Source organism: Trichosurus vulpecula, chromosome 1 (assembly GCF_011100635.1).
Source record: "Trichosurus vulpecula isolate mTriVul1 chromosome 1, mTriVul1.pri, whole genome shotgun sequence".
NCBI classification, from domain to species: Eukaryota; Metazoa; Chordata; class Mammalia; order Diprotodontia; family Phalangeridae; genus Trichosurus; species Trichosurus vulpecula.
This window is the reverse complement of record NC_050573.1, coordinates 115,124,696-115,140,892: the sequence shown is the minus strand read 5'-3', so window position 1 is coordinate 115,140,892 and position 16,197 is coordinate 115,124,696. Positions and strand designations below refer to the sequence as shown.

The following is a 16,197-nucleotide window of genomic DNA, read 5'->3' as shown; positions in this document are numbered from 1 at the left end:
CCCTCACAAAAATCCAGTGAAATAATGGTTATTATCGCCATTTCACAAGTGAGCAAATTGAGACTCAGAAGTTAAATGACATTTAGGGACTCCGAGGCAGTAAGCATCTAAGGTAGGTTTTGAATCCAGGTCCTGCTGACCAGAAGTCCAGTGCTCTATCTGCTGTGCCATACTTCTGATGTATGTATTTGGCTGGTCGTCATTCCTTCCTTCTGATGGCATCAGAAAACTCCATCTTTGTTATGCCCTGGGTTAATTTTTTTTCAGCCTCTATTGTATCTGATTCTGAAGAATGTTGCTTTCTTTGCATTTTTCTAAGACAGAGAATTCTGGAATTTTAGAGCAGACCATACCGTAGAGATCATTTCAGTCACAGAATGTTCACATTTGTCCGACTCTTACTTCCATTTTATTACAGATGCTGCAGTGTTTCTACTCAAGAGCAAACCTATCAAACCCCTACTTTGTGCAAAGCACTGTGCTAGTCCTGGGGGATAAAAAGATGACACAGTGACGGTTCCTGCCTTCAAGGAGCTTAACGTGGTCTCCTTTTGGGGCAATAGCATCAACATGGTTCAGAGTAACACAAGGTGGAGAGTAATGGGAGTGAAGAGAGATTATACAGAGAGGTCTCTGGGAAAACGAGGGTGGAGAGAAGACTTCTGGAGGATGAGTGGAATTTTGAAGGAGTAGGTAGCTTGGAAGGCAGAGAAGACTTTTAATTGGAAAAGAAAGCTCGGTGGTGTCACAGATAAGAGTATTGAGCTTAGAGACAGGAAGCTCTGAGTTCAAATCCTTCTTGAAACACTAGATTTTTTTTTTTATAGATGGGAAAACTAAAGTGGAGAGGGTGATTTGTCCCATTTCCTGTTGCTTCTTTAAACATATTCTTCAATCTAGACAGCCCCGCATTTGCCCAGTGTGACAGTGGGCAAGTCACTTACCAAGCCTGTTTCTTCATCTAAAATGAGGGTGTTGGGCTCATTGGCCTCTAGTTTTCAAGGAGTAGGGGGCACCTAGGTAGGACATGGAAGGAAGAGAAGACTTTGAACACGAGGAAACACCTTTGTCATGTAGAAGAGTACTGGGTCTGGAACAAGAAGGCCTGAGTTCAAATCCAGTCTCAGACATTTCCTAGCTGTGTGACCCTCTGCAAGTCACTTAACCGTTATCTTCCTCAGTTTCCTTAATTGTAAAATGTGGATAACATAGCATCTCTATCCCAGGGTTGTTGTGAAGATCAAATAAGATAATATTGGTAAAGTGCTCGGCACGGTGCCTGGCACATTCGTTGTTGTTGTTCATTTGTGTTCAGCTCCTTGTGACTCCATTAGGGGTTTTCTTGGCAGAGATACTGGAGGGGTTTGCCATTTCCTTCTCCAGCTCATTTTACAGAAGAGGTAACTGAGGCAAATGGGATTAAGTGACTTGCCCAGGGTCACACAGCTAGTAAGTGTCTAAGGCTATATTTGAACTCAGGAAGATGAGTCTTCCTGAGTCCAAGCCCAGTACTCTATCCACTGTATCACCTACCTGCCCTTTCCTGACACATAGTAGGTGCTTAATAAATGCTTATTCCTTTATTTCTCCTTCCAATTTTAAATCTATGATGCCATGAATCCTGTGATATGAGGGGGGCTCATGGAGGTTATTGGAGGAAACCGAGTATGTTAAGCCTTGGCATGGAACAGTAAGCATCTTAACGATGTACTTAGTGATGAGAAGTTTGGGCCGTAACTAGTCTGAAAGCCTGAAAGTCTGGGCTAGAGTCAGGCTCTCTCAGGGCAGTTTGAGGGGGTGGCCTGAGGGACGCTCTGTGCTTTTCGCACTTTTAATGTAGGTGTCTTCACTCCATGCCTCTGGCAGTCCCTGATGTGAGTCTATAATGGAAAGTACCTGCCATAATAATGAGATTTGGAGCAGTCAGCAGTTTGGCCTGCTTGCTGCAGCATCCTTCCCTTCGCTAAGTTAGTGAAAGTCAAGGGAGGCAGCAACATTCCTACTGTTGAGTTATTGCTGACAAGTACCAGGCAGACTCCTGCTAACCTGGATGAGAAAGCTTAAGAATGAGAATCAGTTCAAGGCAAGTTAGAACCCAGTTGTAACCACTTACCCCATAAGAAGGGAGCGTTGTCAAAGCTGGGTGTTATCAGGAGTTTATTTTACTGATATACCAGATTTTAATAGGTCAAGTGTCTTCTGCTTGTCAAAATCCGTCTAAGTCTCCTCAACCTTGGGGCAGCTAGGTGGCACAGTGGATAGAACACAGGAGCTGGAGTCAGAAAGACCGGAGTTCAAATCTAACCTCAGACACTTACTATCTGTGTGACCCTGGGCAAGTCACTTAACCCTTGTTTGCATAAAGCTGGAGAAGGAAATGGCAAACCACTCCAGTATCTTTGCCACGGACAGGTGGTCCACAGGGTTACATAACTGAACGACCAAACAACAACAACTTCTCAACCTTCTCTCTTAGCCTCCGTGGAACACTTGTGTTAGCCATGGCCCAGAAAAGGGACCTCGGCTCTGAACTCACGTAGACGTGGTTCAGTCTTAGGGGAGCCTGACACCAAAGAGAATTAAGCCAGACTTTCAGGATCTTTCTGTGTCTCATTGCCCCAACCATGGAGTTCCATGCAAAATCTCTTAAATGATATTTAGCTGAGGCTCATGTCTAGGGTCTATCCAAAAGTGGGTTAACAGGATCCCTTGTAGTAAAGGTACTCAATGTATGAAGTAGTTTTCAGGTCAAAGATATTTATTTCCTTCACCACAAAAGAAAACCTTAAAACACAAAAGACTAATAAATGTGAATTACTAGATACTTAAAACATGAAGCAACAGCTCAATCATTACCTGTTACCCTCATGCAAAAGATATGAGTCTATATACCACTTCGCAGGATTGCAGAACAGATAATTCACTTTTACTTCTGACTAAGGATTAATGAGCAGAATTAAAAGTCATACCAAGCCTTCAGAATCACCTGATATTTATTCTTTTTCTGTTCCAGGCACTGTCTCAGAATGTACTTTCTTTAAATCATTTATCTTTTCTCTAGACAGAAATTGGATTATTTATTTGACAAAAGGAAGAAATAATATTGTGTTTCTGGATTATAAAGTTTTTATTTTCTCTGTTGACACACACATATGAGCAGATAGAGGAGTTTATAATACTTATACAGCAAAACATAACTGGAAAGTTTTAACTTTTATATAGATATTTCTGCCAAGTTATATATTTCACAATAGAGACAACCTTGAACTTGAAATCAGGAATCTTGAGCTCAAGTCCCAGTTCTGCCACTTATTAGCTTAATGACTTTAGACAAGTTATTTAATCTCTCCTGGCTTCCATTTCTCCATTGTAAAATAGACATAATACTTGTGCTATCTTCTCACGCATCAAACAAAATTAATGATATTAGGTGCGATATGTCTATAGGGTATAAAACTCTTCTTGAGTGGGCAGAAAGTGATAGTTTCATTACTATTAGTATGTTTAAAATGTGGGAAATCAGGGAATTGATAACCTTCAGAGCTGGCAGAGACCTTTAGGAATAATTTAGTTCAATCATTTTCTTTTACAATAGAGGAGTTTATTAGGAAATTGTCTTTCTTTTTAAAGATTGTACTCAGGGAACTTTATTGGACAAAATGCTATAAAAGTCAGTGTGGATTTGTTGGTTTCTGCCATTTTTAACAGGGATGATTCTTCACTGGAGACATGAAGAAAGTTTTCCTTTGGATGTTCCATAAAACAAAGTTTAAAATGGAATAAAACTGTCCATGAGTGCTACTTTGTCAAGGTCAGCAGTTTCTGAGGAAAATGTCAAGTTATCCCATATTTAATGCACCACACACAGCACTGTGTTTTATGTCCAAACAGAAGATTGGGGTGTCTCCAGAAAGATCCCTAAGACCAAAATATTTTAGGGAAAGACAGCTTAAGGAGATAACTTTGGGTTTTCCCTCCTATTTTAGTTAGAACATATTTTAGACCTACTGTGTACAATAACATATTCCAAACAAGATTCATAGTTTTATTTTTAGTTAATTTATTTTAAATTTAAACACTAAAACATAAATATATAATAAGAAAAGAAAAAGAAACATTATAAACTTAAGACCTAAAACTTGAATGCAAAATAAGAAAAAAAGCATTGCCATGTGCATAGCAGAACATAAGAGGATTCAAAATATGCAGCAATAAAATTTCTATTTCAAGAAAGCCTATATAATAAATACCACACATTGTGTTCAGAGCTGTCCATCTCTTCTTTCTTTCCTTGTAAGTTTTCTTTTGTTCTCTGTTGTGCACTATTTATTTCATTCTTTTTTCCCCCTTCCTCCTTCCCTCCCTTCCTCCCCCAAGAAAGCTGCAATTAAGTGTGGATACACACACACACACACAGACACACACACATATACACACAAACATATATGGACATACATATACACATACATAATATACTTCCATTCACATACATACACTTACATATCTATAATCATCCTCATACATAGACTCATACATTCATATGGATCTATGTAAGACTGTTCAGCTATACTTGTTTGTCCTCTATTTCTCTGAGGGTGGATAAGATCTTCCTTCATAAGTCTGTCTTTCCATACTTTTTTAAGTCCACCAACTCATCATTTCCTACACCACAGCAACATTCCAATCTTATACTGTCTATTTATTTTAAATATTCTAAAAATATTGATTAATATGGCTGACATGTGGTGAGAAAAAGGAGCTATGTGAATGTGATTCCTAGTTATTAGTATGACAAGGTCAGTCTTTTCACCAGAAGACGGTTAACTCTGATTGGTTAACAAAGAGAAAATGAATATTACAACAAGAGGATGGGCTATATTGCAATGAGGGTTTTGGAGTATCTGACTTGGATCACCCAAATCTTGATCAAACTTTTCAATTTCCACATCATCTGACAAAAGGGAGAATCAGCACTTCCCCAGACCTACCTGAGCAAATACAATGAGCAGGAATGCACTCCTTAGCCCAAACTTAGACTTTTTTTTTTTACTCTCTGATTAGATCTTGGCCTGGGTAAATCTCTACCTAAGATTTCCCACCCTTGTTTGTTTTTTCTGGGTGAGAAAGAAGAGAAGGGAAAAAACCTTAGTGCTAATGTAAGAGAGAAATACTCATTTCTCACAGAATGAGCTCAAAAGGCAGGCTAACAAAGCCTACATCTTCAATAGCTACCTGAGAGCAGGGGTCCAGCAATTTTGTCAAAGAAATATATGGCATCCCTAAGCTTCAAATTGGCAGTGCATTCCTTTTCAAGGCTTTGCCTGGCTATTTGTTGACTAGAAAACTAAAGCAAAGTCTCTGGAACAAGACTTTACTAGTGGCAAATTGAGTGTGACCAGAAGATAGTATAGAACAGCTGGGTGACATAGTGAATAGAGGGCCAGGCTTATAGTCAAGAAGACTTGAGTTCAAATCTGGCCTCAGACACTTAGTAAATATTTGACCCTGGGCAAGTCACTTATCCCTATTTGTTTTAGTTTCCTCATCTGTAATATGAGCTGGAGAAAGAAATGGCAAACCACTCCAGTATCTTTGCCAAGAAAACCCTAAATGGGGTCATGAAGAGCTGGATATGACTGAAAAAAAGAAGATTGTACAACAAAGAAGATAGTACATTTAAAAATGGAACAAGCTCTTCAAAGGAAAGCCTTGATTTTTTACCCATAACTAATTCTAACATATACTAGTAGTCACAGGAAAATACAGCTGAGAATTTCTGGTTTATCACCTCAAAGAAGTCTATGATTTCCAGTTTCTAGTACCAAATCTGTAGCAAAATACAAAAAGGTATTTTTTTCTTTAGCAAAACTATAAAAATTCATTTTTAGATTCCAGGCAGTAAAAAGTTTTTTTCTATCTTGGGATTATTATGTATTGCATATTTCCACTTGATGGTCTTCTTCAAAAACAAGTTGTACATAAACAGGCTGCTGTGTGTGGGAGCTGAGGATCCAGAAAGCTTGGTTTGAATTAGTGCCTTGCAATTATTAAGGTTAAAGCCATTTACTTTTAACTCTTCAGTCTTTTTCAGGTCTGAATCTTCCAGAATGTGATTCTGACCTCTTGAAAGATCTTTCTGAGCAGCATCTATTCCAAGACCAAGTAAGAAATTGTTTTTGGCAATGAGATTTACTCCAGGGGCAGATCTTGAAGTAGATGTGCTATTTTCATCTTGGAGGATCCTCCAGAGTTTTTGGGATGCAGAACAAAACTGCTTCTTTACAGGTTTGCAGTTATTATTTTTTTCATCACGTTTTTCTAGAAAATGGTGCAAGGTGCAAATATCCTCAGTTTGTTGTATTTGTACTTCTTGAAAGACAAGCTTAAAGACATTGTCATAGCTGAGATTAGCCTTAGCAGGTGAAACAGCAGCAGTATCCCTCATACTGGGTAAACTATCAGACTGCACACAACCACGAAAGGTTGGGGCACATCCATTGAAATATAGATCGTTTTCGGGTCTGTCGCCTGTATTACCTACCGGCTTCAGAATTTCCAGGGTGCTCAAAGAGGGGATCTTGTCGGAAACCTCTCTGAAGCCTTCATAGTCACCCCAGGAGCTGCTTCATTTTATGGAAGCCAAGCAGCTCTAGTCAGAAATGCCCGGTTCCCATTCAGCAGAGGGCAGAGCAGCATTTTCTGCTTTGCCTTCCAGCACAGCAGAGCGAAGTGGGCTCTTTTCACTGCCCCTGCTCCCCGGTGCATAATTTCCACAGTTCCTTCGGGGCGACGTGGAGTGGTGAGGGTGGGGGTGTTGCTGACAGAAGCCCTTTTCACCACTTCTATCCACCAGGTTACTGAGAGAGGCCCCACTGGCAATCCCCGGTCCTGGACGACTTCTTGCTGCGAGGTGCTGGTCCTGCATTTTTAGCAAGGAAATATTGAGGGGTAATTAAAAATTAAAATTAACAACTAAAAATTTAAAAATAAACAAACCAACAAGCCAACAACTCTGGTAGAGCAGAGCAGTCAGTGGTGCCCATCCTGAGGGGCCATTCACTTCTTCTCCTGGAAGGAAGGAGGCGAGGACAGGGTTCCATAGCTACCAACCTCAGGCATCCTGGTCTTTCCAGTCAGGGACCTGCCCTAGGGCACGCTTCCAGTCTGGCCCCAAAGCTGACAAAGAAAGCACATTCAGAGTTAGACTGGGGAGAGACAGCAATATTGGGGGGCGCAAGTGGGGGGAGATGGGACTTGGGGTGCAGGGCCAGGAAGAAGGTAACCCTGGAGTAGGGGAGAGGAAAGGGAGGAGGAGGAAGAGCAGGAAACTTTCTTCTTATTTATCTTTGGCAATATTATATATTTTTCTTGGTACCACTTTATTTTCTAGGTATTTGTAATGCAGATGGCATAAATTGGCATAAAACTTGTAAAAGCTAATAATAACTCACTCTTCTTCCATTTAGCTCCAGACAGAACAAATAGGTCTTGGAAAAGGGGAGAGAGAGATGAGTCAAGTGACAAGAAAGAGGAGGCAGCTTTCTGTTGTTAATGTTCCTTGATTTGAAACAAACTTATCTCTTATAAAGGAATAAGATTTCCCAAATGGCCTTTGGATCTGTCAAGGAACTCAGAATGTGGAAGCTGCAATGTCTCCAGCCTTTGAGAAGTACTGAGGAAAAGATTAAATGTGCCTGGTAAGAAGGGAAATGATTACCTGTCTATACTGATCATAGATCTAGAGCTAGAAAGGACCCCTGAGGCCATCTAGTCCAACCCTCCCCCCCCATTTTACATATGAGGAAACTGAGGCCCAGGAAAGTTCAGTGACCTGGCCAAAGGACAAAAAGATAGTGTCAGAGGCAAGATTGGAACCCAGGTCTTTTGACTCTAGGGTGACTTCCATTATATCATGATGTGGATTGATTAGATTGTAGAGGGAAGGACTCAAAAGTGTATAAGCCTTTTATTCAGCCTTTCAACCTTCTCTCCCATTCTGCCTTCCGTGAGGGTAGACAGGCAGGGAGCAGCTCTGTTCTTCCTCTTTTCTAGTAGACAGAGAAGTTGATGGAGTAATTCTGTCCTTCTCTCTGATAGGCAGAGAGCCAAGCAGCAGCCCAAAACCCTCCGTTCCTGCCTCTCCCTTCCCCCTAACTTCACAACCCATCTGTACCTTGATCTCTTTCCTGACTGGTTTGGAGCTGGAGAGCCACATGGACTGATACCTCTGCCCACCAGGGGGCAGAACAGACAAACAAATTCCATTCTATTGGAAGCAGGGATAGCCTTTTCGCAGGGGTGTGCTGGAGCCAGCTCAGACCAGCTCAGGAGAACCTATTGTTAAATCATCAGCGTGAGCATTTATACCTCAGAAAATGGCAAATGCTACAAATCAGGGCTTTAATTACTGTTTCACAAAACTTAAGAAAGTAAAGGAGAAAATGTTAATAATATAGTTTAAATTTAAAAGTATGTCATGAATACATCCCTCCCCCTCTTCCCCTCCCCTGACTGATTCTACATTTATCAGCATATCCCTGCTTTAGGGTGGCTGTTAAAATTTTTTACCACTTCCCCACTTGGAATTATTCTAGGCATAGAATTGGGTATGTCCCATAGAATACCCCATGGAATGGGGCATACCCCAACAACACCATTGACAAAAAGTTCCCCTAGGTACTGAAATATTTATAGCAGCATCTATCTTGGTAGCAGAAAGCTAGAAACAAAAGCAGATGTCCATCAGTTGGGTAATGGTTAATTTAAACTAACTGTGGTGCATGAATGTTAATGTGCTATAAAAAATGAAAAATATGATAAATATAGAAAAGCATGGAAACATAAAGTGATGGAACATCAAGTAAAGAGAGCTAAGGAAAAAAATATACACAATGACAAGTGCAAATGAAAATAACACAAAATAATTGAAGATCAATATACAAAATTACAAAGATGAGGCCTGACCCCAGTGAAGAGATGTGAGAAGACAATTCTTCTTATTCCTTTGCAGAAGGTGGGAGTTGGTTCCAAGGTAATATTGAAATGTCATCAGTTTTTTTTCAATATGTTCAATATATATTTTAAAAATATTTTTTCAAGTAATTTTCAATATATTTTATATGTTTTACACAATATATTGAATATTGAATATTTCAGTACTTGATATTTTTAACATGTTGATATTTTCTAATACCAATTTCAATAATTGAAAATATTTAATATATTGAATACATATTCAATACATTGAACATATTGAATATGTTGGATATATTCAATTTTTCAATATTCAAGATATTTTAATAAAATCTTGCTATTCAATATTTCAATATTCAATATGTTGATACTTTAAAATACTAATGTCAATAATTGAAAATATTCCATTTATTCAATTTTTCAATATTCAGTAGATAGATCAGTTTTGCTGATATTCTTTCCATTTTAAAAAATGTCACATAGGAGATGACTCTTTGGGAGGAATGGAGGGATCTTTAAGCTACAGAAAACCAAAAGTTATCAATGAAAGTTCATTTAAAAAAGAATACTACTCACAATTTGCAGATTTTCACTGAATTAAACAGGAATGGTTTCATCACTAAAAGGTGATGATTTTTATCCTCTGGAGGCAGTATTATGATGACGAAAAATAGTGCTGAATTTGAAGTGATTAGACATGAGTGTGTATCCCAGGTCTGCCTATTACTACCTGTGTGACATTGGGCAAGTCATTTGATAGGAAGTCCACATGCTTAAAAGATCTTGGATCTCTCTCTCCAACTCTGAAGCAAATTTATCTGCTTATTTGATGGGACACCACCAGCCTAGCATCCTATTTTATTTTGTTTAAAGAACCTGAGATTTTCTAGTTGGGAAGGGGGCTGTGTCGGAAATACTCCACTTCCCAGAGCAGTGTCATTAGCAAATCGGATTGAAGATGTGAGCAAAGAATTGTAGAAGGTTTGCAATGGCCCAAGGTGACAAAATAAGGGAGTAATCACAATAGAAAAGACTGTAGGAAGATGGACACACTAATGCACTTTTGTTGGAGCTATAAATTGACCCAATCATTCTAGAAGGCAATTTAGAATGATGCTTAAAGTAGTCACTAATATGTCTACACGTTTTGACTTTTTGATCCAACTGTTAGGCACATACACCAAAGAGGCTGAGGATAGGATAAAAGGTCTCATATACACCCAAATATTCATAGCAATACTTTTTGTGTTAGCCAGCCACTAGATACTCATGAATAAGGGAATGATTAGACAATTTGTGGTATGTGAATATAATGGAAAATTACTGTACTAGAAGAAAGATTACCATGAAGAATTCAGAGAAGAATTAGAAGAGTGATATGAACTGAAGCAGAGTAAACAGAATTAGTCAGTCAGTCTTTTATTTTATTTTACATTTATTAAGTGCTTATATGTGAAAGGCACCATACTAATTGTTGGGGATGCAAATACAAACAAAAACAAATTGTTCCTGCCCTCAATAAGCTTACAATCTAATGGGGGAAGATAACACATGAAAGATTTAGCTGGTGGAAATGGAGAAATTAGGAAAAAAACATGACTACCACAATGTAAATGGAAAGAACAAAATAATTCAAAACTAAACTTTCTATAAATATAATGACCAAGCTTAGCCCTGGGGAGAGGTGAGAAAATGAATCTCCCTCCCTTCTTTGCAGAGGTAGAGTACTAGGAGTATGGAAAGTTGCCCTCAGTTGATGTATGGCTTGGTTTTGCTGAACTGGTTCCTCTTCCCCCCATTTCTTTCTAGTCTTCATTACAAGGAATGGGTTGATGAGCAAGGGATAAAGTAAGTATACGTTTATAAATGAAGGTTATATAAAAGCAAAAATATCAATAAAAATGGGGGGGAAAGATGGAAGTGTCCTTAACAAAAAGGAGGCCCCCCCCAAGAAATTTGGTACCTTTCTAAGGTCACAAAGAGTCAACAACAAAGCTTATATTCGAACCCAGGCTCCCTAATACCAAATCCCATGTGTTAATCACCCCCCTCCCCCAGTTATTTCTCTTGAGGGAGATTATAGAATCAAAAATTTAGACCGTGAAGGGGACTTAGAGATCATCTAGTACAACCCCTTATTTAACAGATGAGGAAACTGAGATCCCAGGAAGGTTAAGCTCAAGATCACACAGGTGTCAGTGATAAAGCTCAGGTTCTCTGACTCCAAATGCAGTACTCATACTACTGTACCATGTTGTTCCTCTTAAGAGCAACCTTCCATATGTGATTTGTTTGTTATTCTTTAAAGGTCAGTTTCTTTCTCTGTAAAATGAATGTCTTGGACTAGGTTCTCAAATAGTTCAACCTTTCCATGCTATTATAGTTCTTTTTTTTTTTAATTCATTAGGTTATCTTTATTTAAATTTATTTATTTAACATATTTGGTTTTCAGCATTGATTTTCACAACAGTTTGAATTACAAATTTTCTCCCCATTTCTACCCTCCCCCCAACTCCAAGATGGCTTATATTCTGGTTGCCCTGTTCCCCAGTCAGCCCTCCCCTCTATCACCCCCCTCCCCTCTCATCCCCTTTTCCCTTCCTTTCTTGTAGGGCAAGATAAATTTCTACGTCCCATTGCCTGTGTATCTTATTTTTTAGTTGCATGCAAAAACTTTTTTTTTTGTTTGTTTTTGAACATCTGTTTTTAAAACTTTGAGTTCCAAATTCCCTTCCCTCTTCCCTTCCCACCCACCCTCCCTAAGAAGTTGAGCAATTCAACCTAGGCCACACATGTATTATTATGTATAACCCTTCCACAATACTCATGTTGTGAAAGGCTAACTACATTTTGCTCCTTCCCAACCCATCCCGCTTTGTTGAATTTTCTCCCTTGACCCTGTCCCCTTTCCAAAGTGTTTGTTTTGATTACCTCCACCCCTATCTGCCCTCCCCTCCATCATCCCCCCCCCCCTTTTATTTTTTTTTAATCTTCCTCCCTCTTCTTTCCTGTGGGGTAAGATACCCAACTGAGTATGTATGGTATTCCCTCCTCAGGCCAAATCTGATGAGAGCAAGGTTCACTCATTCCCCCCTCACCTGCCCTCTCCCCTCCTCCCACAGAACTGCTTCCTCTTGCCACCTTTATGCGAGATAATCCACCCCATTCTATCTCTCCCTATCTCCCTCTCTCAGTATGTTGCTCTCTCATCCCTTAATTTCATTTTATTTCTTTTTAGATATCTTCCCTTCATCTTCAACTCACCCTAGTGTCTGCTCTCTCTCTTTACATATATATATATATATATATATATATATATACATATACACATACATATATATGTATATATATATACAAAAACACACATATATATACATACATACACATGCATACATATACACATAGATACATACATACATACACATTCACTTATATATATACATAAACATATATATATATGCATATTCCCTTCAACTACCCTAATACTGAGGTCTCATGAATCATTCACATCATCTTTCCATGTAGGAATGTAAACAAAACAGTTCAACTTTAGTAAGTCCCTTGCAATTTCTGTTTCTTGATTACCTTTTCATGCTTCTCTTGATTTTTGTGTTTGAAAGTCAAATTTTCTATTCAGTTCTGGTCTTTTCACCGAGAAAGCTTGAAAGTCCTCTATTTTATTGAAAATCCATATTTTGCCTTGGAACATGATACTCAGTTTTGCTGGGTAGGTGATTCTAGGTTTTAATCCTAGCTCCATTGACCTCCGGAATATCGCATTCCAAGCCCTTCGATCTCTTAATGTAGAAGCTGCCAGATCTTGGGTTATTCTGATTGGGTTTCCACAATACTCAAATTGTTTCTTTCTGGCTGCTTGCAGTATTTTCTCCTTGATCTGGGAGCTCTGGAATTTGGCGACAATATTCCTAGGAGATTTCTTTTTGGGATCTATTTGAGGAGGTGATCGATGGATTCTTTCAATTTCTATTTTGCCCTGTGGCTCTAGAATATCAGGGCAGTTCTCCTTGATAATTTCTTGAAAGATGGTATCTAGGCTCTTTTTTTGATCATGGCTTTCAGGTAGTCCAATAATTTTTAAATTATCTCTCCTGGATCTATTTTCCAGGTCAGTGGTTTTTCCAAGGAGATATTTCACATTGTCTTCCATTTTTTCATTCCTTTGGTTCTGTTTTATAATATCCTGATTTCTCATAAAGTCACTAGCTTCCACTTGCTCCAATCTAATTTTTAAAGTAGTATTTTCTTCAGTGGTCTTTTGGACCTCCTTTTCCATTTGGCTAATTCTGCCTTTCAAGGCATTCTTCTCCTCATTGGCTTTTTGGAGCTCTTTTGCCATTTGAGTTAGTCTGTTTTTTAAGGTGTTGTTTTCTTCAGTGTATTTTTCAGTATTTTTTTGGGTCTCCTTTAGCAAGTCATTGACTTGTTTTTCATGGTTTTTTTGCATCCTTCTCATTTCTCTTCCCAATTTTTCCTCTACTTCTCTAACTTGCTTTTCCAACTCCTTTTTGAGCTCTTCCATGGCCTGGGACCAGTTCCTGTTTTTCTTGGAGGTTTCTGTTGTAGTCTCTTTGACTTTATTAATTTCTTCTGTCTGTATGTTTTGGTCTTCTTTGTCACCAAAGAAAGAATCCAAAGTCTGAGACTGAATCTGGGCACGTTTTCGCTGCCTGGCCATATTCCCAACCAACTAACTTGACCCTTGAGTTTTTCAGTGGGGTATGACTGCTTGTAGACTAACGAGTTCTATGTTCCACGTTTGGAGGGGAGGTGCCAGCACTGCTCCTTCCCCAACCCCCAACCCGAACTGGGCTTAGATCTTTGGCAGGCTGTGCACACCTGCTCTGATCCGCCACTTAATTCCTCCCACCAGGTGGGCCTGGAGCTGGAAGTAACAACAGCTGTAGCTGCCCCACCTCCGCTGCCCCCGGGGCTGGAAGCCGAACCGCGAACTCCTTCTACTCCCGCAGCTTTTCCCACTAACCTTCTCCACAGTCTTTGGTATTTGTGGGTTGAGAAGTCTTGTAACTGCCGCAGCTCACTGAATCAGGGCGGTAGGGCCCCCTCCGCCCGGCTTCTGGTCTGGATCGTCCACGCCGCTCAGGCTGGGCTCTGCTCCACTCCGTTCCCAGCTCCCAGCTCCCAGCTCCGAGCTCCGTGTGGGATAGACCTCGCCCAGAGACCATCCAGGCTGTCGTCGGCTGGAGCCCTGCTTCCCTCTGCTGTTTTGTGGGTTCTGCCCTTCTAGAATTGGTTCAGAGCCATTTTTTATAAGTTTTTGGAGGGTCTCGGAAGGGAGCTCACGCTATTCCCTGCTTACCAGCCGCCATCTTGGCTCCGCCCCCTCCATGCTATTATAGTTCTATTGAAAAAATCCTTCTATCTGAAAAGGCAAGCTGAGATAGAGTATTATTTAGTTTTATGAAGTCATGGAAGGTATGAATTAGGTGAACTGGGAATTACTAAATTTCATAATACTTATACTACAGCTTAAAGCTTGTAAGAGACTGGAGGACACACAAAAGGAAGAGCTGCTTTACACAGTAGGAGATGCTACAGAGGAGAGAGTCCTTCAAAAGTCCAAGAAGGGTATAGGTATCCCTAATGCTAATCCATGGGTTATTGAACTGAAGATAATGTCAGCATTCAGAGAGAGCCATGATTTTTATCGGGATGGAAACTCCTTTCACCAATGCATCCTTTCTTATTCTATGAAGTACTTATCCTATAAGTCTGTCATAAATGTTGTGTCATAAATGAGGGGACTTTTTGCCTCTGCTTTTTAAATAACCACATAGCGAATATTCAGGCTACCTGTTGTTTGTCCTTTTCACTACATGACTCACTCTCCTCCTTTTCACTTATACATGCCATTTTTCTGCAACAACACATGCTGATCATTTGATCCCAGACATTTCTAGCTTTCTCCAACTTAACAGCCCATTAATTGGTTCAACATTGAAGTACAATGAGTTAAAATTTTAAAAAGCTAAAAATGTTTAGAATTAGTGAATATTTATTAGATACATGGTCTGTGCAAAACATCATGCTATGAGATGGGAGGGGTTAGAAATCAGCAAGATATAATCTCTGCCTTCAAGAGCTTAGATTCTAGTAGAAATCCATGGGCGCGCGCACACACACACACACACACACACACACACACACACAGACACTCACACTCCTTACATCTTAAGGTTTATGCCATGGAAGATAACTGTTCTCCCAAGAGAGCCAGCCTAGTATAGTCAAAAGATCATTGAGTTAGAAATCAAGGAATCTCGGTTTCAGTCTCAGCTCTGTCACTCACTAGCTACATGACCTTTGGTAGATTAGATTGTAAGCTTTATAAGGGCAGGGACTATATTTTGCCTTTTTGTGTATCCCCAGTGCTTAGACACTGGGTAAATCACTTAACCCTGTTTGTCTCAGTTTCCTCATCTGTAAGATGAGCTGGAGAAGGAAATGGAAAGCACTCCATTATCTTTGCCAAGAAAACCCCAAATGGAGTCACAAAGAGTTGGACATGACTGAAAACAACAAAAATAAAAGTGTTTAGCACAGTGCCTAGCACACAGTAGGCTCTTAATTAATGTTTATTGAATTGAATAGGCCATGTCATCTCCCTGGGCTTCTGATACCTGGTGAAAAATGATGTGGTTGGACTAAGTGATTTTTATAGTCCCATTTTATACCAACATTCTGTGATTCTGTAATGCTCACTATCAGGCTTGGATGTTGGATGAGGGCTGCCTAGGGGTAAAAATTCCCATGTTATATGGGACAGTTTTCTCCAAAAAATTGCTTTTGTCTTTTTTACATTTCAGTTTTATTTAGTACTCCCCTCCCGCCACTTCCACAACCTACGACTTTGGTAATTATGGCCCATAATGGAAAGGAAGAGCTTCCTGTTGAATTGCTTCTAGGTAAGGAAAGATGTATAAGGAATGTTTTAGGTGTTCTGTCACCTCTTGTAATAGTCAGTCTGCCTAAGACAAGCACACCTGTGGTGTCATTTTTGTCTTTATCTCCCTTAATGAAGTGTGGCACATTATTAATTATCACTTTCACAAATGGATGCTGGCCGCAGATTTTAATCTGAAATTAAAACCCATTACTGTTAGTTTATTGTTACTCCGGAGAAGCTAATCTGTCATAGGAACAAATGGCCCAGCCTCTCCTGTGCTGTGCCACACAATATTAGCC

The 16,197-nt window shown here is 39.6% G+C and overlaps 1 pseudogene; it reads right to left on the bottom strand.

Moving 5' to 3' along the window:
• Nucleotides 1-3,839: 3,839 nt before the first annotated feature.
• LOC118834392 lies at nucleotides 3,840-6,925 on the bottom strand (annotated as a pseudogene).
• Nucleotides 6,926-16,197: the final 9,272 nt, after the last annotated feature.